Source organism: Ursus americanus, chromosome 2 (assembly GCF_024610735.1).
Source record: "Ursus americanus isolate L20-20 chromosome 2, mUrsAme1.1.p, whole genome shotgun sequence".
NCBI classification, from domain to species: domain Eukaryota; kingdom Metazoa; phylum Chordata; class Mammalia; order Carnivora; family Ursidae; genus Ursus; species Ursus americanus.
This window is the reverse complement of record NC_142128.1, coordinates 10,224,302-10,246,232: the sequence shown is the minus strand read 5'-3', so window position 1 is coordinate 10,246,232 and position 21,931 is coordinate 10,224,302. Positions and strand designations below refer to the sequence as shown.

Below are 21,931 nucleotides of genomic sequence, written 5' to 3'. Positions count from 1 at the left end.
CTAGATAGGGAAACTGAGGCACAGAGCAGTGGTACCAAGCATGGCAATGGCGTGGCCTGGCCCGTGTCCTGGTCTGCTGGACTCCGAGGTCAGGCATGCTGTCTCTGCCCACCTTGTGGGCCCGGGAGGTGAGAATCAGGAGCAGGCTGGTTTGGGGGTCTGCAGGAAAAGCGGTAGTAGCCACAGCAGCCCTCCACGGGACCCCGCAGGTCAGTGCAGCCACCAATGGCTGAGCGTGACTCCCACCGAACAGAGGCTGGTACGGATTGACACGCATGGACAGCCTGGGGCAGACAAGACAGGCCCACCGTCCCCTGGCCCTCTCCTCCGCGGCCCCGCGCGCACACCCTCTCTTGTACCAGATGCTCATGGAGGGCTCGCCACGGGCCAGACCCGGTCCTGCCCCAGAGCTGCAGGTCTCTCTCTGGCAAGCACATTGTCCAGCGGGAAAAGAGAACACAGAGCCCCAGGAGATGGGCAGAGGATTCTGGGCAAAAGCATCACCCCCGGGGACCAGGAACAGGCGAAGTCCGTGCTTTCCAGGTGTTCGGTTCTGATGCGATAGGAGATGCCGCCTCTGCTGGTCCAGCCCCATCCTTACCCCATCCATGGTCACGGGATGCTATTCCCTTTCAGAGAACCCTTTCCTCCATTCTTGATCCATAAGACTTATACGGGCTGACCCCGCCACACACACGGGGAGTGGACACACGACCCAGGCCTGGCCAGAGCTCCCGTGGTTAGTTAAGGGAAAATCATATGACCCAAAGAACACCAGGGCCTGGACTCTGGCTAGTACCTTTAGGAAAGGTTATTTCCTTCCTCTGGGGCTGCCTGGGTGTGGGCTGGATGCCAGGAACTACTGGGCCAGACCAGTCACCGCCTGGACAAGCCTGCCAGGGAACGAGGCCAACGTGGAGAAAGCAGAGCTGAGTTGCTGGATTTGGACGGAGACCCTGGATCCAGCTGAGCCTGAAGCTGGTCCCTTGAGCTCTTCACTTACACCAGTCAACAAATCCTCACACACCTGCATCGTTTGCTCTTTTTGCCTAAACTTATTTGAGGGGCACTGTTGCTTGCAAACAAAAAAGGTTCTGACTCATATGGAAGCCAACCCACAAGGCTCACAGCAGGAGTCTGCAAGGTGTCCTCCGAATGGCTGTCAGGTCAGCAGGTTGAGCCAGCGACACTATGACCTGTCTCAGCACAGCCACGGCAGGAATGGCTCTTCATGGAGGGCTGCCAGGCCCGATAGCAGAGACAAGTAATCCCCCAAGGTACACAGTGGCGACACCTAAACGCCCAGGTGAGCCAACAGGAATATGGGACATGGTCGGCAGCCTTGGCCTGGTCCTAGAGCCTTCTAAACCCAACACTCCAATCCTTCGACGGGAGACTCTGACACCCCAGGGACTCTGGGGCCCAGGAGACGCTCGATCAGCTGGTGTACGAGGCTGCTCCCTCGCTCCCCAGAACCTGGCCCTCCAGCAAGCTCGTTCCCCAGGGAAGCACCTGTGGGTTGCAGACATCACTCTCGGGTTAGGTTAGGCCTTGCTGGCATCCCCCCAAGCCCGAACGGCTCACTGAGCCAGCAGGGGCAAGTGAGCACGCTCTCTGGTGACAGCAAGATCCCACCCTATGGGTGGCTAACTGGCTTCCCGCTCCAGCGGCTTAGCAGGGTGCCCTCTGACCTAGGAAATCCTGATGCAGGGTCCCACACATGCGGGGCAGAGGAAGGCCTCTTGCTGGGATTAGAGACATGCAAGGAGCCCCCTCTCCATGCCTTTGGGCCCCCTCTCTGCCTGAAACCCCCACCCCCGAGAAAAATGTTACAAATCATACATCTAATAAAAGACTTATATTCAGGGGCACCTGGGTGGGTCAGTCGTTAAACGTCTGCCTTCGGCTCAGGGCCTAATCCCAGGGTCCTGGGATCGAGCCCCACATCAGGCTCCCTCCTCTGCTGGGAGCCTGCTTCTTCCTCTCCCACTCCCCCTGCTTGTGTTCCCTCTCTCACTGGCTGTCTCTCTGTCAAATAAATAAATAAATCTTTTTAAAAATTATATTCAGAACACGTAAAGAACTCTAATCACGGGGCACCTGGGTGGCTCAGTCAGTTAAGCGTCTGCCTTCGGCTCAGGTCATGATCCCAGGGTTCTAGGATTGAGTCCCACATCGGGGTCCCTGCTCAGTGGGGAGCCTGCTTCTCCCTCTGCCCCCCCATTCATTCTTTCAATCTCTCTCTCAAATAAATAAAATCTTAAAAAAAAATAAGTTAAATATATATCGACCATATGACCCAACCACCCAAGAGAAATAAAAACACATATTCATACAAAAATCCACAAAAAAATGTTCATAGCAACTTTATTCATAATAGCCCAACAATGGAAACAACCAAATACCCATCACCTGGTGAGTGATGAGCAGGGTATCTATACCCTGGCAATAATAAAGTGACTGTGACATATGCAAGATATTGGCCACCTTCAACAATGTCACACTAACTGCAAGAAACCAAACACAAAACACTACATATTGCGTGATTCTTATTGATAGGGAATCTCAAAACTATCGACAGAGAAAGCAGATTGGGGGTGGCCTGGGCCTGGGAGCTAGGGCTGACTGCAAACAGGTATGAGAGAACTTTCCAGAACGCAGAAGTGCCCCAAAAAAGGATTGTGATGGCTGCACAACTTATTTTTTTACTAAATATCAAAGTTGTCACCAAGCCGTATTTAAAATGGGTGAATTTTATGGTCCGTAAGCTAAATCTTAATTTCTAAAAATTGTATAAAAAATAAAATCCTTGATGGCTTTCCATAGAAGTTAGTGAGCCTGCCTTCAAAGTCCCCCTCATCTCTTACCTCCAGCACTATGGCCCTCCCTTACCCAGTTCACTCCGGCCATGCTGGCCTCCGGCCACGCCTGGATCACAATAAGCACGCTCCAACCTCAGGACCTTTGCACATGCTATTCCCTCGGCCTCAAATATCCAGGTTCATTGCTCATCTCCCTCAAGCATCTGCTCCAACATCACCTTCTAAGATTACAACCCCTACCCAGTCCTCCCCATCTCCAGCCTGCTTTGTTTTTCACTACTGCTCAAGGAAAGGGACTAGGGTCCTTTTTGTTTACTGTGGTATCCTTCATCCTGACAAGAGGCCTAGAAGGGCCCCCCCTCACGTCCTCAGCATGGAGGACTGAGTGGCTTGTGGCGACCAGCCCCTCTGGTGGTCCCATGCCATGGCTTTTCATGTAGCCAAGTCTGACCTTCCCACTAGCCAGCATGTCCCCTAAGGCAGGGACCAGGCATTGTAACAGCATCCCTAGCATCAGAGTCTCCCCAACCAGCACTGCCACGGGTGACCCCGCATTCCCTCACTACTCACCTGACAACTCCCCACCTCCCAGACCTCACTTGTGCCTTTCCTCCCACCTGCTGCCCTGTTCCAACCACCTATGCAATACCTAGCCCAATGCTTCCTCCTCCGCGAAGTCTCCCGGAACCTCCCCGTCCACAGAGCCCTTGGGATGGCACGCTGAGCTGAGGAGAGATGATACTGTTCCCATTTATCTTCATCTTGCCTCCCGGGAGCCCGCGGGCAACCCCAGAAAGGGCCCCAGCTTCTCTGAGAACCCAGCCGCAGCACAGTGCCTGGCCCAGAGCCCGTGATCTGGAAACCTGTGTGAGGGCACACCTGCCATTGCCCGGAGGACAAAGGCCTCCAAAGCCACAAATCTCCAGGACACTTCTCCCTGGGGAGGCTTCCGTGGAGGCTCCCAGAGTTGCCCTCCTCCCTCCCGGACCCTGAAGATCCCAGCAGCCTCCAGGATGAAGGCCTGGCAGGAATGTGGCCTCGTTCATCCCCTTGAGCCCTCGGGAGCCAGGAGCCATCTCACAGGAGCAGCATGGGAAGCTGAGAAAAGTTCAGGGACTCACCCAACATCACACGCTGCTCAGCGGCCGTGCTGGACCCAGCCCCGGGGCTGGCTCTCCCCTGCCTCCCTAGGCTGGCCATTCAGGGCCTGGACTAACATTTGTGAGACCCCTGGCCTCTGGGGGCAGCGCCCGCGTGCCTCACTGACAAAGGAGACCAGAGGAGCCGGCTGCAGCATTCATTAACTCGGCCCACCAGCACCGCCAGGGCGTGGGGAGGGCCGGGCCGGAGAGGCCAGCGGCTGCCCCCACCCCCAGGGTCTCCAAAGCTGGGGGAGCTGAGGGAAGGGGAGAGGGGAGGAGAGAAGAAATGGTGAACAGGAAGAGGGGGAGGAGACCTGGGGCCAATCACCCCTTTGTGACTCAGCCCTGCTCGTGGGATAGAGGAAGGAAGGGCTTTCTTGGGAAAGGCCGGGACATGGTGATAAATTGGCCACTGGCCACACTCTGGGGGGCGGGGCAGGCCTGGGAGACAGGGAGGGAGCAGACTGTAGGCAACGTGGGTCCAAACCCTGACCCACCATGAGTGGCTGCAGGTCCGTGGCCCGGTGGGAGCCTGCTGCATGGCCTGTAAGATGGGGTGAAAGTATCGCTTCCCCCTGGGGAACGTGGACAGGCAAGTCCAAACACACATCCACGGGCGGCCCTCCGCGCCTGGCCCACGGGAGCCGCCGGGAAAGGGCAGCTGCCACTCTGCTCGGTGTCTATTATGATCTCGGAAGGCCCGGGGTGCACATGCCGCCTCCCCCAAGGACTCGGGGCCCAGGCGAGGCGGGCAGGGGAGGGGCAGGGGAGGGCAGGCAGCATTCAGACCAACAGGCCCCCTTTGTGCTGCCCTCAATTGCCATTTACCAAAGACAAACCCGGGCTGCATTTCACGGTTTCCATTTCAGCTGCCCAGGGGGTGGCGGGCTGCAGACTCAGTGGGGAATGAGGCCCAGGAATTTTCCGCCAATCAGAGGCTCAGGGTGTGGCCCCACGGAATGGGGGAAGGTGCCAAATAGGGCAGTGGAAAGCCCATCTCTGGGGTGCTGCCATTGCCCAGGGGGTGAGGGAGGCGGGCACCAGGAATCCTGCTGCGGAGACCCAGGCCCGTCCGGCTGGAAGGAGACACTTGGGCAAGACTTGTTGTTGGCTGAAGCCCAGCCTTCAAGCCCATGCTTGCCACCCCCAACATCAGGGGCTCCCCTGGGTTATTCCGCCTCCTCCCACCTCCGGGGTCAGCAGCCAGGGTGCCCGTGCCACCACCCCCCAGCCCTGTGACCCGAGTACCGGGTGGTGGGGCACCCAGAGATGAACTCCATGTGGCCCCTGAGCGGTCACCACCAGCCCTAAGGCTCGGCGCCGAGGAGGGCATCAAGCAAGGGGTGTGACAGATCAGATGTGCCTACTGGCAAAATCGCTCAGGAGCTGATGAGGGCGCTGGGGCGAAGGAGGACAGCGAGGCCACGGTCCCGGGGGCTTCTGTGACAGATAAGGGACGTGACAATGTAGCCTGAACCACCACAGAGGCGGGGGCTGGAGGGGACAGAGAGGGGAGAAGAGCTGAGCGGCATTTGGTGGCCAACGGTGTGGGTGTAGAGGGAGCACCCAGGGTCCCAGCAGGAGGGGATGTCTCTCTACACGGGGAGGGAGCTCAGAGAAGGCAGGGGCTGAAGGAGGGAGCCGGGTTTGGGACATGCCAGGTGTGACGTCCCCAAGGGACACTGGGGGGAGGGGCAGGAGGCCGAGTGATGGGGCCCTTGGGAGGGTCACTGGGGACAGCCAAGGCCAGGGAGAATCCCAGGCTGGGAGGACCCCCCAGCATGGGACATGAGGGAGAAAGGTCTGTGGACATTCCGGAGAGACAGGTAAGAACCACAGACAGGTACAAACGACAGACAGGTAAGAACAAGCAGCTTTCGAGGAGAGGATGCCACGGGATAGCGCTGGGCCTCCCGGTCAGCAGGGAAGTGCAAATCCAAGCCACAAGGAGATCCCGTTTCCCACCCAATCAGATGGGCAAAAAGTCAAAAAGCCAGGTGACACCAGGAGCTGGCAAGGCCAAGCCACACGGGCTGGTGGCTGCGGAGCCCGAACCTGGACCACGTGGCCCGGGAGGCACCAGGAGGGCGCTGATCGGCGCTGACCACAGCGCTCCACACAATGGCCGGGGGATGTGGGATTCGGGGTGCAAACAGGGCTGGGGTACAGTAACTGGGGCTCTATTTCTAAGATTCGTTTCTGAAGTCCTGCAGGACATACGTGGGTATTGAACATATTCTGTCCATTCCTTTTTTCTGAGGGCCTAAAATATTCACAATCGTTAAAGAAAAATGTAGAACTTTACCTCTGAAACTAATAATACATGCGTTAATCAAATTTAAATAAAATTCAATTAAAAAAATTTTTTAAGATTGTATTTATTTATTCTACAGAGATAGAGACAGCCAGCGAGAGAGGGAACACAAGCAGGGGGAGTGGGAGAGGAAGAAGCAGGCTCTCAGCGGAGGAGACTGATGTGGGGCTCGATCCCAGAACGCCGGGATCACGCCCTGAGCCGAAGACAGACGCTTAACCGCTGTGCCACCCAGGCGCCCCAATTAAAAATTTTTTTAATGTAAAGACAGACACAGGGGAGGGGAAAAGCAAAGAGTCGCTCCCCTCCCTGTATACACCTACCCAGAGAATGGGGGGGCAGGCCCCAAACAGAGTGCACCCACACACACACAGGTGCTAACTGCCAGGCCAAGGCTCCCCTTATGTCTGTGTGGTGTGGGCTCCCCCAGCCCTGCCCCACCAGGCACCCCAACACTCTCGCCTGCACTAGAAACCCAGCGCCACCCCAAACCCTGAATCTAGCAGGCAGGTGTGACTACCGTCCCCCCGGGCCTGCTCCCAGCTGGCGCTCACTGCTTGTCCCATCCTTCTCGGAAGGGAGGCTTATTTTGTCTGCACTTGGCCAAGGTCGGGGACTTTCGCCTGGGGCTGAGGCTAGAATCCCCATGTGGGGGCACAGAGCAGGGCGGGGCTGAGACAGGCCCCCTCCCCGTGAGTCCTGCCAGCTTGAGGGGAAAGCCAAAGCCGGGAGCCTCACGCCAGCTGCCCCTCGGGGCTGGGACGGCCGGGGAGATGGCGCCGGTCTGCCTGTGACCCCGTCCCCACACCCACCCTTGGCTCTCACCGGATCAGCGAGGCCCCATGGAGCCAGCCCAGGCTGCTCAATCCTGCCATTCCTAGGGCTGTGGGCCGATGGCAGGAGATGGTGGCCCCAAGAAGGACGGGGACATAACGGGCCTTGCTTGGGGTCCAGAGTCACCCCGGGAGTACCAAGGGGCCTGGCAGCCATCCAGAACCAGCCTGGGGAAGGGGCCGGCCCAAGCCTCACAGCAGAGCTGGGGCTGAAACCCAGGCTCCACCAGTCAACGTGGCTTCAAGGAGAAGCAGGCTGAGGCAGGGAAGATGGCATCTGGCGGCATGGATGCAGAGGGTGGGGCACGCAGGGGCTGAGCAGAGGACAACCCGAGGGCCCCAGGGGACCCCGGTTTCTCTGGCATCTGAGGCTGGGGGACAAGCAGGGCTGAGTCCAGAAGACTGGGGTCCAGTCTGACGTGCTCACTATCCTCACAGCCTCTACGCTCAAGATCCCAATTTGTAAAGTCAGCATTTTCCCCATCCTCCCCAGAGCCTGGGGTGACGGCAGAGCCCCGGGAAAGACCAGGCTGTCTGTCTTACCTGAGATGGACACACTGGAGCGGGGCCATCTTCTCTCAGGCTGGGAGGTGGTTCAGATCCCGTCTCTCAGCACGGCAAAGGGGATCAGGGCTGTGTCGGGTCTGCGAAGGGGAAGGAAAGTCAATGTCAGTATACTTCCTTGCCTTACACACACACACACACAGAGTTGGCACACTCAGAACCAGGAGACAGCCACGGCTCCAGAGCCCAGTCCAGGCTGTGTGGCCACCGCCGCCCCCCCCAGCAACTGGACAGCTGGGGCCCTCCTGCCACTGGCCCAAGACGCTGGGCAGGCACTGGCTGACTCAAGTTGCCCTCGGACCCACCCCTATTCCCATTTCACAGAATGGGAAACTGAGGCCCAGGCTGCCAGTCACAGAGCAAGGGAACAGGACAGTGAGATTCAAGTGACAGAAACTGGTACTGGGCAAGGGGGTCCCTGTGACCAGATGGAGTCAGAGGCCGAGGGAGGGAAGGGGCCTGCCGAGGTCACCTGCTGATCTGGGCAGAACAGAAAGGAAAGGGCTCCTGTGTCCTGCCTCCCAGGCCAGAGCACCGACCTACTCCCCTTTTACTGTTGTAGTGCCATCCCACACATCCAGGCCAGGGAGCTGCGGGAAAGCACCCCATCACCTGGGGTCCCCTCCCCAACCCAGCCAACCAGGGCCTCCTCTCCAGGGTCAGGATTTGTTAAGCATCTGCCTTCAGCTCAGGGCATGACCCCAGGGTCCTGGGATCGAGTCCCGCATCAGGCTCCCTGCTCAGCAGGAAGCCTGCTTCTCCCTCTCCCTCTGCCCTGCTTCCCCCCTCATGCATTCTCTTTCTCAAATAAATAAATCAAATCTTAAAAAAAAAAATACCCCTGAGCAAAGGATGGTCTTTACAATAAGTGATGCTGGGTCAACGGGATAACCACATGGGGAAAAAAAAATCCTGATCCCGCCTACAGTGGGCAGAAATGATGGCCCCCTCACGATGTTCGTGTCCCCATCCCCAGAAGCTGTGAACATATTAGCTTCCATACAGCAAAGGGGAATTAAGGTTGTAGATGGAATCAAGGGTGCTGGTCAGCTGACCTTCAGATGGGAAGATAATTCTGGATTATCCAGACAGGTCCAAGTGATCACAAGCGTCCTTCCAAGTGCAAGAGGGAGGCAGGAGGGACAGAATCAGGGAGATGACAACGTGCCAATGTCTCGGTGTGACATCGCTGGCTTTGAAGGCGGAGGAGGGGGCCACCAGCCAAAGAATGTGGGCAGCTTCTAAAAGCTGGAGAAGATCAAGAAACAGATCCTTCCCCGAGCCTCTGGAAGGAACACAGCCCTACCGGCATCCTGATGTTAGCCTGGAATGACCCATTTCAGACTCCCCGCCTCCAGGATGGTAAGATGACAATATGTTTGTATTGTTTGGGGGCTGGTACGTTTGGAATCACTTGTCAGAGCAGCAAAAGGAAACTAATACGTTGACTTCACATCGTACACAGAAGTCCACTCCAGATGGACAGCAGGTCTAACTGCTAAAGGCAAAACAATACAGCGTTCGGCAGAAGACGCGAGAAAAGATCTTCATGACACCAGGGTAGGCAAAGATTTCTTAACCAGGACACAGGACGTGCTGGAAAGCAGGGCAAGGGTGGATGAATTGGACAGGACTAAGAGCTTCTGTACATCAAGGGACACCACGGAGAGACAGGGTGTTGTTAAGAGCTAGCCAGAGAACGGGAAGAAGACATGTGCAATTCCTACGTTCCAAGAAGGAATCCTGATCAGAACATAGAAAGAAGTCCAACATATCAAGTTAGAAAGATCAGGAAAACACCTGAACGGGGGCGCCTGGGTGGCACAGCGGTTCAGCGTCTGCCTTCGGCTCAGGGCATGATCCCGGCGTTATGGGATCGAGCCCCACATCAGGCTCCTCCGCTGGGAGCCTGCTTCTTCCTCTCCCACTCCCCCTGCTTGTGTTCCCTCTCTCGCTGGCTGTCTCTATCTCTGTCAAATAAATAAATAAAATCTTTTAAAAAAAAAAAAGGAAAACACCTGAACGAGCACTACATAAAAAGAGGGCATTCCAAAGACCAGCAAACGGGGGCGCCTGGGTGGCTCAGCCAGTGAAGCATCTGCCTTCGGCTCAGGGCATGATCTCAGGGTTGTGAGATCGAGCCCTGCATTGGGCTCTGTGCTGGGCATAGAGCCTGCTTGACATTCTCTCTCTCCCTCTCCCCCTCCCCACCACACTCCCGTTCTCTCCCTCTCTCTCTAAAAAAAAAAAAAAAAAAAAAAAAAAAAAAAAGGGCGCCTGGGTGTCTCAGTTGGTTAAGCAACTGCCTTCCACTCAGGTCATGATCCTGGAGTCCCGGGATCGAGTCCCACATTAGGCTCCATGCCCAGCAGGGAGTCTGCTTCTCCCTCTGACCCTCCTCACTCTCATGCTTTCTGTCTCTCTCGTTCTCCCTCTCAAATAAATAAAATCTTAAAAAAAAAAATAAAAAGAAAGAAAAATATAGAGACGCTTGGGTGGCTCAGTCAGTTAAGTGTCCAAATCCTGATCTCAGCTCAGGTCTTGATCTCAGGGTCGTGAGTTCAAGCCCTGCGCTGGGCATGGAGTCTACTTAAAAATAAACAAATAAATAATATAAATACACATAGGCACACAAATAAGTAAAAAACGACCTTGCCAGACAACCTTTACTGATGGCATCAGAAATCAAGGAAGGGGTCCCCCCTGGGTCAGGGGTACTGACTGGAAGGACAGACAAGAGGGGCTCTAGGGAGCCAGCAGGCTCTCATTCCTGATCTGGGTTCTCTTACACAGGTGTTTCGGTTGCAGAAAAGTCAACGAGCAAGTACACTTGTGCCATTCACGCTTTTCTGTATGGATGTTGTATTTCCATAAAAAGATTTTTTTTAATATATTTTTTTAATTTCCTGGCCTGAGGGGGGGCTGCAGCAGATGTGGAGGAAGTAGGGGTGGGCCCTGCCTCTCTGAGGCCTTCCCACCCATCAGACAGCCCGAGGTGGTGGTGCCCAACCGTGGGGCCCCACTGGAGCGCCTGTGTCCCCCCGGTTCTGCAAGCTCCCTGCAGGCAGGCCCGAGCCCCATGGAGTTCAAGCACCCAGGGCCTGACATGCAGCAGTGCTGAGTTCACTGGGCAACCTTCCAGCACGCCAAGATTCTTTCCTCAACGAGACATGCAAGTCAGATGCCAGCATCCTCTCCTGAGCCTTCCCCTGCAGGCGAGGGGCAGGGAGGAGGCTGAGCCCACTGAGATCTGAGCCTGTCCCCTCACTGACATGGCAGGACTGAATGCAAACTGAGGCCCATGTGGGAGCCTGGACCATGAGGGGCCTATGGGCACCACGATGCCTCTGAAGGGCAACCCAGAGCTCTTGGTGGGGGATGGGGAGGGATGGGTGGAGAAGGGGCAGAACCTGGGGGCCCCAGGGGTGAGGTCAGTCCCTAGCAAGCCCTCATAGTCAGTGTTTTCTTTTAGTGCTTCCAGAAGGGCAATCTCCACTCCAGCCACCAAATGCTGCCTGAATGCCACAGACCCGCCACACCCATACGCATTCTGTTACATCCCCCGGCCCTCGCACACGCTGTTCCCTCTGCCCAGAATGCCCTTCCTCTCCTCAGCTGGCAAACTCCCTCGCCTCTCACTGAAAGCAGCTTTAAGAGGGCAGGTTCTCTCTCTCTCTCTCTCTCTCTCTCTCTCTCTCTCTCTCTCTCTCTCTCGTTCACCACGGGGCTCTCGGTACCTAGGACAGCGCCCAGCACACACACAGCAGCTCAAGACGCTTCACGAACACAGGCATGAATTAAAGAAGCATGAATGAATGGAAATGCCCTCCCCTGCCACCCTCGTCCTGCCCATGTTTAGCTGGAGGCCCACGGCAGCTTGTCTACATGCCCTCGCTGCACTCGCTGGCCAGCTTGGAGCCATCTCCGGGAAGGGCAGAATGTTCCAAAACAACGAGCATCCGGCACACAGAGTGGATGCTAACCACATGTGGGTCCAGTGAACAAAGAAGCTGGCAGTGAGCCCCCCATCACTGGAGGGGATCAAGCAGAGACTCAGGCCTGTTCTTGGAGCACGTTTCTGCTCCAGTTGGCACAGCTGCCCTGAGAGGCTCTCCCAAACTCCCACAGCTACTGTTACCGTCAATAACAACATTAGCCATTCACCGATTGTGCCGAGCTCCCCCCCCCGGGGGGCTGGCCCACCGCAGGGGGCAGGGTGACCCCATCTCGGCACCACCTCCCATCACAGAGAGAGCTTGCTTCTTCACTGGGCTGGACTTAGAACCTGTGTGGGTGTCCTGGGCGGTGGGGGGGCTTCAGGGGGATGAGCCCCCCTCTTCTGCTGAGCTCCTCCAGCCTCGGGAGCCCTAGATCTGCAAGATCTGTTCTGCTCCAGACACCAGTTCAGTACTTTATAAATACCAACAACATTTCACCTTTGCAACAGCCCTGTTATGAGCTCCATCCATTTTCCTAGTGGGGAAACCGAGGCCTGGGGTGCTCAATCATTTGCCCAGGGTGACATGACTGAAGGACCGTAGGCGTGGAATTGGAACTCAGGCTCTCTGGCCATGGAGGGTGAGCTTTTAACCACCTTCCTGGCTTTCTCAGAACCCAGACCGACTCTCCTCCAGGCACCCAGCTTGGGGGCCAAGGGCAGAGGTTTAGGCAAGAGGTCAGGAAGGCAGCCCACGGCCCTGGGCGCCAAGGTCAGGGTCTGCAGCATCTCTGCCCACCAGCCCAGGTACTGCCTGCCTCCAGCCTTGCTTCCTGAGGCCCCTCCCCACCAGCCTTCTCCATTGCTCCTGGAGACACCTCACCCCATTGCTCATCCTGTGCTAATGCCTTTGCCCCTCTTCCATCCCTCAGCCAATTCCTGGGGCCGACTGGGCATGCGACCTGTGTGCCCCATGTCCCGGCCCCCGCGCCTCCTCCTGAGACCAGGATTCTTGGGCAGAGACCAGCATGGCTCCTGGTTCACCAGCTCTCACCCACGCCTGGGACCAGTCAGACCCCAGTGGAGGGGGCTGGCTGTGCGCATGAGTCCCAGCTCTCAGCTGGGGGTAGGGACCCTCCAGGAGGAGGCTTCGAAGAATCAGGGGGCGGCTGTTGTCCCCTCTGCATTCTGGACCAAGGGCCGTACCCAGGACCACACTGTCCATCCCTCAGGCTTTCACAGTATACACAACAGGGCTCACACAAGGCGAGGCGACAGGCTAGCCACTCCAAACCCCTGCCTCTCCCCCCCGGATCTGGTTTCTAGAAAGCTCAGAGTCAAATTACCTCCAGGAGAAGGTACAGTGGGCCCCCTCCGGCTTCATTTGATTTTTGATCTTCCTCTTGCTCAACTTTCTCACGCCTTTTTCTTCTCCGTATACTGCGTTTACCTTTGCAAATCACCTCCAGTCCTTTCTGGAGTCAGACAAAGAGCACGCGAGACCCTCGTCTTCCCTCCTCTGCCCTGAGCTTCTCATGCCCCGGCTCAGCCCCTGGTCTGAAAAAAGCTGCAGTGTGAGCTGTACCAATGAACCAACGAATCCATGCAAGGAACAGACTAGCGCAGAAAAGGGAACAGCCTGAGCAGCATCAGGATAAAACCTCCATAGACAGCAAACATCTCTCCCTCCCTCCTGGGCGGGTCCAGCTTCACGCTCCACTTGGAAGAACGGTGGGCTGTAGGCTGAGCCCCCAGCAGGAAAAACAGGGACCCCTTGTGAGCCTGAAATTTCACCCTGTCATGACAAAGAGGCCACAAGGGCGGAAAAGGATGGAAACGCGGAGCGGGTGTTTTCCTGGGCAGACAGAGTCAAAGACAGATTCCAGGGACGCGCCAAGAGCTGCCCAGTGAAGACAGAAGTGGACAAAGCCCCAAATGTATGTCTCGTTAATAAAAACCACCCAACACGCTCTGCTTTCTATGCAGAAGGGAAACGTTTCATTATCATTTTGAATCATTTCCTGAGTTTTGTATTAACACGAGTTTTGTATTAACCGTTTCGCGCACCGCCCCCCCCCGCCCCCCCCCCCCAGCCCTCCAAGGGAGTAGGAGGACAGGGTGGGCTGTGGGGTGGCCCGGGGCCCAGGCTGGCAACCAGACCTCTAGTCTCCAGGTCCTGAGGGGAGGAGCTTCCTCGGTTTCTGAGCCAGGGCTGGGGGGGGGGGAGGGAGGGCTCTGGTTCTCACTCGCTGCCATCCCTCCCCTCCCTCCCCACCCAAGCCGGATTGGTGCCCTCCAGCTACTCCCAAGAAATCACACAGTTCACTGGCCCTGGGTCGGCCTCTCCCATCAGCTCCTGACTATCCGAGGGCAGCAGTGCCCCACCCACCCGTCCTCCACCAGCACGCACCACGCATCATTCCAGCAGGCAACACGGGGAGGTATTCCCAGCCCCAGCCCCAGAGACCACGCGGCCTGCCCCCCACCACTGAGTGCCAGGGTGGGTCCCCTCACCCAAGCTGGGCCCGTCAGTCTCTCTAGCACCCCAAGACCGAGCGGAGCACCCACAGGAGGCCCTGTGGCCTTAAGCTAAAGCCAGCACTCAGGACAGCCACGCCGACAACCCAGACAGAACCAGCCTACAGGGAGACGAAAAGGGACAGATGCAGCAGGAGAGGCGGAGAAAATGAAACCACGGTCCAGAAAGCGGCAAGCCAGAGGAGGGGCTGCCCGCCAGCATCCCGAGTCCTGGGGGAGCCGGCCGCCTGCAACTGTGGGCTGTACGAGCTCCATTCCCCTCCTAACTCCCCTCTCGCCTAACCTAATTGGAGGAGCTTCCTGTGGCCTGCAAGGGAAGAATTCCGAAGAAGACACAGGTCAGGGAGCTCCCTGCCTTCCCGCTCAGCCAGGCCCACCATTTACAGCTTATCAAAGCTGAGGCTCTCGGGGGTAAGGCTAGCACGGGCAGGTGGGGAGAACCATGCTGGGAAGGTGAGGCTGAGCCAGATAGTGAGCGGACTTTGGACTTGAGCAAACCGGGTGGTGTCTGAGGAAGGCACGGCCCACACCAAGCCCTGGGGAAGTGCCCGTGGTAGCTTGAGTCCCCGGCACACAGTAGGTGCTTAATGGATGCATGAAAGGCAAACAGGGAACCCTCTCTAGGCCCAGATTCCCTTATCTTGTGAAGATAGCCATGAATGAATACATGCATGTAGAGTGCTCGAAACAGCTCCTGGCAGAGAGCAAGGGCTTGGGTATGTGTTGTTGTGTTTTTTTTTAAACCTACACAAAAGCTGAAGTTCTCCCCAAGAACCACTGGGCAGGTGCTATGGTCTGAATGTTTGTGTCCCGCCCCCCAGATTCATATGTTGAACCCTAATCCCCAATGCAATGGTATTTGGGAAGGGGGGGCTTTGGGAGGTGATAGGGTCAGGAGGGAGGAGCCCTCCTGAATGGAATTAGTGCCCTCATCAAAGGGACCCCAGACAGCTCCCAAGTCCCTTCTGCCACGTGTGACTACAAGAAGTCTGCAACTGGGAAGACGGCCTGCCCCATCCATGCTAGAACCCTGATCTTGGACTTCCAGCCTCTAGACCGGTGAGGAATCAATTTCTGTTGGGCATAAGCCACCCAGTCTGTGGTATTTTGTTCCCCAAGAGGGCAGGGGCCCAGCGGGGTCAGGAATGCTGCCCCTCCCTCCTCTGGGCATGGAAGCAGAGGTGGGAGAGATGGCATCAAGAGGACCAGGGTCCATCTTCAGGGTGGGAGGATCGGGGAGGGGAGGCCAGGAAGAGCCACATCACAGACCAGAGCAGAGGGAGCAGCCCCGGGAGGAGACCGCAGTGAACGGCTGGGTAACAGGCAGGACTGCCCCACGTGCACAAACGGCTGGGGAGGGGATGAGCCACGCGGGTGTGGACAGAGGCTGGACCCAGGGCACCAGCAAAACGAACACTGGGCACTCTCCCTGTCACCGTGCACACACTTCGCACACATCCATCCATTCCCGCAGCGACCCCAAAAGGCAGATACCATAAGCACCTTCATTTTATAAAGAGGGAAACTGAGGCAGAGAGGTGCGGTGACTCGTCTGAGGTTACACAGCTAGTAAGTAACAGAGCTGGAACCCAGGCTGTCGGGGGGCCAGCATCCAGACTTTCCACCACCAAAGCCAGTCGCAGATGCTGGGAAGGGATTGGTGGGTGGACCCCTTACTTGGGATTTCAAGCCCGGGGGCAGAATTCCAGACACCACCTTCGCAGCCTGCGGTCTGCACCTAGGAGCTCGCTAGTCACACTCCTGCGTGCTGAGGCTCCCCCCCCCACCGCTCCCTCTGCCACGTCCTCTGCCTTTGAAGCTCTGCTCCACCTCTCCCCCCTCCACTCCACCGGAGCCCATACCCCAACATCTCTCCTGGGCCGGGCACTGCAGATGCCAATGCAGCCTGGGCTCACGGCTCATGGAGGAGGGTGCGGGGGGTGGGGAGCCCATCTGCAAAAGTAGGAGGCACAGAACAACCCCTTCCCTCCACAGAACTTCCCCTGCCTTATACCCCATACCCCAGTCACCTAAATCCTTCGCTGCTCCTCCAACCCAGCGGCCACCAGGCCTCCTTTGTGGATGCCAAGCACTTGACCACGCGACTTCACCCGCCTGAAGCCCCCTTCGGCATCCTGGCAGCAAACTGACGCGCGCGGGGCTCTATCAAGCTTCCTGCTCCACCCCAACGTCCAGGTGTCCCTCCTCTGTATTCCCAGCCCCCCCCACCAAGGCGCTCATCCAGCGAGCTGTCAAGTACTGCTGGGCTGTGCTCCTTCTGTGGCCCTGCCCGCCCCTGGCAGTGCTGGGCCAGGTGACAGCAGCTGGATGAATGAAGGGCTCATTGTTTACATTACAACTGGTGGGGTGTCTTGCCCCACGTGGCGTTCCCTGCGCTCTCCTTCTCTGCCTGCAGCCCTAGGCCAATGTTACCCCCACTACCTCCCTTGGGCATCTTACAGGGGGAGGACATCCCCCCCCCTATAGTGGACTCCTACTTCTCACCCACATGGGAGCGGCGGAGTACCAAAGGTTGGGGATGCGCTGCTGGGTGTGTGACTGTCCCCAAGATGCCCCCTCTGTCCATCCTTCCCAGGGTGGGGCTGGGGCCTGCGTGGCAGTGCCCAGTGGGCACCCGCCCCGCCCAGGCCCCGCCTGAAGGGCCCAAACGGGCGCGCCCTGGAGGCCCCGCGAAGCATCTCGGCGCCTAAGGCCCCTCCCTGTGGGGAGGGCAGAAAATCTGCTGCCTCACCAGCTACCAGCGCCAGCCTGGGGGGGCAACCCCGCGGGAAGCCGCCCTGCCCCAGTCTCCCCCTCACCCCTTCCACTATGCACTTCAACCAAGTTTTGCAAAGGCAATCGGCCGGGCGACCCCAGCCGGCGGGGCGGTGGCTCCGTGTTCTCCAAGACCCCGGGTCTGGAGAAGGGGGCTGTGTGGCCGCGCCCACCAGGCTGGGCCCCCCTCCCCACCCCCACCGCCTGGGAGCCCAGAGAGCCCTGCGGCGCGTCCGGCCGCCCCGCGCTGCCCTTGAGAGCCGGGACGGGCGGCCCCCTCCCCACCAGATGTGCCGAACCCCGGTCTGCGGATGTTGGCGCCGAGGGTGCCGACGATGCCTTCACCGAGGGGACCCGCAGCCCGGGAAGCCCCCCAACGCCGGCAGCGTCCCCTCCTCGCCTGCGGGCGACGGGGAAGTTGGGGGTGCAGCGGGAGCGGCTCCCGCTCACGCCCACCCGCCGGCCCCCGACCCTCCGGCCTCCCCCACGCCCCGACAATGCCTGCGGGCGGCCGCCCCGCTGCAGCCCAGGCCGGGCCGCCGCCGCCTCCCGCATCTCTCGCTCCTTTGTTGCCCAGCGAGCCCCCTCCCCCGGGGGCCCTCGGCGGCTCCTACCTGCGCCCCTCCTGTGGCGGGCTGCGCGGCGGGCGGCTGAGAGCCCGGCCTCCTCCGCTCCTGGCCGGGGCGCCGCGGGGGGAGAGGATGCTGCGGCCCCTCCCCGCGCGCCGCTGCCCACCGGCCGCAGCCCCTCCCGGCGCCCGGGCTCCGCGCTCCGCGCTCGCGCTCCGGGCCCGGGCCTCGCGTCCGGGCGGTCGGCGGGAAGGCGGGAGGCGCGGACCGAGCAGCCCCGGCCGCCGCCTGCGCGCACCGCGGCCGAGCCGAGCCGAGCCGAGCTGAGCGGGAGCGGAGCGAGCGGCCCGGCTCCGGGAGGGAACAAAAGGGGCCGGCGCTGGGGCGGGCGCGGGAGGGCGGGGCCTGGCGCGGCGGGGGTCAGGCGCGCGCTCACGTGGCCTCGCGTTTCTCGGGCCGCCGCGCCGCGCCGCAAGTGGGCGGGCGGGCGGAAAACTCCGCCTCGCCTCCTCCCCCGCCCCGCAGCCGCCAGTCGTGGGGCGTCCGGGGTGCGCCCACACCCGCCTCGGCGCTGGTCGCCTATTGGCGCTGAAAGAGCCTCCTTCAGCCTTGCTCTGCGCACGAGGATGTCCCAGACCGCTGGGAGAGGTGGCAGCTCGGGATGCTGGGGGGGGGGGGGGGGCGGGGATGGGGAGGCTCCTGGAGTTTCCGGGAAGGCTCCACAGAGGAGGTGACGTTTGGACTGGACAGGAAGGGATGCGGAGGAGATGGTGTAGCTGAGCCGAGAACTTCAGCTCTTACTGAGCTGCCCTGAGGCCAAAGAGGGCGGGGGCGGGGGTGGGGGGCACGGGTGTCTTGATGATAATGTTCCCAACACTTCTTTGGCAAAAGTGGTACCCAAGATCCGGATGAATGTTGCACTCTCCTCCCCTAAGATCTGTTTCCTGTGATATTGGAGGAGTTATCACTGCTGCCAGCCCTCCCCCCCTCCAAGCTCAAATTCATCTCCATTCCCCCTGAATATGGGAAAGTGGGTGTATTGGGGGAGGTGGTGGTCTGCCCAGTGAAAATGACACCAAGGAGGACAGGCACGAGACAGTCTTGTTCATATCCCCCAAGGCACCCAGCCCAGTGCCTGGCCAAGGGTAGACACTCAATGACACTAGAATGAATGAATTGGCTTAGTTCCCACCACTATCCCTCCATTGCTCCGGTACCCATAATCTTTGAGAAAGGAGTTAACCTCTTGAACTCAGTTTCCCCACCTACACATTGGGGGTTCACTTCAGCTAAAGGGGTAATGGTAGGAGGAGGGAGGCTGGGCACTGGCCAGCCCTGAGCAGGAGGTCCCCAGGTGGCTGGTGGAGCCAGACCTGGAGACTGGCAGGAGAGGAGGGTGTAGAGTGGGCCCAGAGAAGAGAAGTTTGGAGGTGGTGTCAACCTGGGGGAGGGGATGGGGTTCCAGGTGGAAAAGGCTATGCTCAGGACCCAGAGAGCTAAATTGTGTCCATGTGGCCAGGAGGGAAGGTCTGGAAATGAAGAGATAAGACACAAGGCCCAGTGCAGTGGTAAGAATCCAGCTGCATCACCTACCAGCTGAGGGGCAAGCCTCTCTGGGCCTCAGTTTCCCCATCTCTAAAGTGGAGCTAGTGATAGACTGCCTGCTAGGGTTGTTGTCAAGGCCAAGTACATTAATCTACGGGAAGCGCTAAGAACAGTCAGTGCCTTGAAGCCCCACCTGGTCTGTACATCCAGGTTCTGGGGCAGAGAGCTCAGAAAAGCTGGGGGTAGGCACCTTGGGGGAGACAGGGTGTAGCAGAGAGTATATGATTTGCCCAAATGTGTGGGTTTCTGACCCAGATCGAATGGCACCTGGGTCCTGGGGGTACTTCTCCTTTCTCTGACACCTAAGGCTTCTGGAACCAGGAAAATGGCCAAAGTTCCCAGGACATCAGACCATCAGAAACAGACTAAGAAGTTTCCCTGTTGGAAACTAAAGCATGGTTTTGTCCTGACCCCTCCATCCACAGGTGGGTAAACTGAGGTCCAAAGAGAGGCAGGGATTTATCCAGGGCCCGGGGTCTTGCCTGCTGTAATGCATCTGAGCGCACCTGGGCCTCTCCGGGTTCAGCCACCCCCCCTCCTGCCTTCCACCCACCCCTGACCCCCCCAGCAGCCCCCTCCCTCACTGACCTCCCCCAGTGTTATTCACACTGACAGCGGGCTGGAGTCCATGGGTGGAGCTGCAAAGGGGGACGGCTCACCTGCCAGGCTCCTTCTAGGTGAGAAAAGAGATCTTCTACCTTGTGGAAGCTTGAATTGGGGCTTTCTGCTTCCTGCCGCTGAGTGAAGGCTGTGGATGTAGAAAGCGGAGCTGGACATGAGGCCCCAGGACATCAGGCCTGGGGAGGGGCCGGTTGGGGGGGGGGTGAGGACCAGGGGAGGAAAGTCCTCCCAGCTGACCTCTCACCCAGGGCTTTGTCTCTCCCGAAAGCGCTGATTTGGCCATTTTCTTGCTGACACTGGCCCTGACTGGCAGCCCCACAGGAAAAGGGGGGGGGCTTTCATGGGAAGAGCATGTTGGGAATTACAGGGGGGCCGGGCAGAGCTCTTGGAGGCCTGGGGAGGGGGCAACCACAGGAGAGGCCTGGCTCCCCGGCAGGTTCCTGCCTCTCTGGTATACTTTTTATTGTTGTGTTTTATTTTTTAGGACCAACAGGACATCGGCATGATGGAATATTTTACAGCCCCTGAATTGCTTCTTACAAGAAATTTGTAATAACATGGGGAAATGGGGGCCTGGGTGGCTCAGTCAGTTAAGCGTCTCCCATCCGCTCAGGTCACGATCTCAGGGTCCTGGGATGGAGTTCCTCGTCAGGCTCCCTGCTCATGGGGGAGTCTGTTTGTCCCTCTTCCTCTGCCTGCCACTCCCCCCAGCTTGTGCTCTCTTTCTCTCAAATAAATAAATAAAATCTTTTTTAAAAACGGGGAAACAGTCCTGTATTTATGTCAATTGAAAAATCACATACACCTGAAACTAACATAACACTGTTATGTTTTTTTTTAAAAAGATTTTATTTATTTATCTGACAGAGATAGAGACAGCCAGCAAGAGGGGGAACACAAGCAGGGGGAGTGGGAGAGGAAGAAGCAGGCTCATAGCGGAGGAGCCTGATGTGGGGCTCGATCCCATAACGCCGGGATCACGCCCTGAGCCGAAGGCAGACACTTAACCGCTGTGCCACCCAGGCGCCCCATAACACTGTTATGTTAATTATACTTCAATTTAAAGAAGTCCACATCCTCAAACTGCGGGCCTGGTAGACTCCCAACCGTGTAAACTACAGAGGGGGAAAAACCTGGTAATGGTGGTGGGCTTTGGGTGGAGGGAATCCTCGCAGTTTTTCTCTCCCCTTTTCTGCATTTTTCCACAATCAACATTTGTGTTACTTAACTAACAAAAGAAATTTAAACCCAAACCCGTTTCTGTTAAGATGATTGTTCGGATGTTGTGTTTCTGTTCAAAACACAAAAAAATGATTGTTTGGCTGTGGTTGCAGGCTCGGGCTGGGAGTGACATCACCATGGAGATAGCAGCGGAGGCCATCACTCTGAAGGCCACACCCTTCTTGCAAACACGTGGACTTCGCCTTCCCCTCCGGATCAGATCTGAGGACGAGGATGGGAGGAGGACGGAGGCACCTCCAGCCCACAGCATCATGAGCCCCAGCAGTGAAGGAAGTTCACTGCTACTGCTTCTCTCTATCGGGGGTTTTCAAGGTCCTGGGGGCTTTGTCGCCCGGGCTCCCCAATTTCCTAAGGACAGATGGTAAACTGAGGCTGGCCAAGCGAACTGAAAGCTGGCATTGCCGAGTACTTACTACAGGGTAGGTTTTGAGCTAAGACCTGTGTATAGGTTGCAGAAGTAAAGGAAGGCCACTTAGATGAGAAGAAGCAAAGGGAGCTCAGCCAGAGCTGGCTCTGGAGCAAGGGAGTGAGCCCCATCGCTTGTGTTTGTAGAGACTCCAGGCTGGCCAGGGAGCAGGAGAGCCTCAGAGTGGGCAAAAGGGAAGGTGTGTAGGTAGGTCTGGAGGGAGGCTGTTGGCGCGGGGAAGCCGCGGGTGGGATAACTGGAATCAGGACGTAGATCACCTCTGTGATGGGGCCGGGGAACATACTCGGGTATTTCCCGGTTAGTCCTGAGTTGGAAGTGAAGGCAAAAATTAGGGAAGCTGGCGGTAACCGCTGGAGCCCTGGCCGTCTGGGGCTGATGGCCACGGGGGTTATCACTAGTCTTCCTGGATGGCAGGCTGCGGACTGTGGGTCCGTTCTTTTTAACGTGTGGTCTGGCCCTGGTATTTCAGAGTGGAGGAAACGGAATCATGGAGACGTTGTGGGACGTGCCCAAGGTCACACAGCTCATGAGGTCAGGGCTGT

The 21,931-nt window shown here is 58.1% G+C and overlaps 1 protein-coding gene across 5 annotated transcripts in view; it reads right to left on the bottom strand.

The window, feature by feature from the left end:
- The window catches only part of CLIP2 (CAP-Gly domain containing linker protein 2), a 71,312-nt gene extending 51,449 nt beyond the window's left edge, over positions 1–19,863 (bottom strand). For 2 of the 5 annotated variants that reach the window (XM_045786164.2, XM_087868234.1), the window contains exons 1-2: positions 17,540–17,809; positions 7,655–7,755 (exon numbers count right to left, since the gene is read on the bottom strand). The gene's annotated coding sequence lies outside the window, so the exon portion shown is untranslated. Of the gene's footprint in view, positions 1–3,943; positions 5,066–7,654; positions 7,756–17,539; positions 17,810–19,758 lie in introns of those variants that run through there. The other 3 variants (XM_087868226.1, XM_087868239.1, XM_087868230.1) reach the window with 3 other exon arrangements.
- Positions 19,864–21,931: the final 2,068 nt, after the last annotated feature.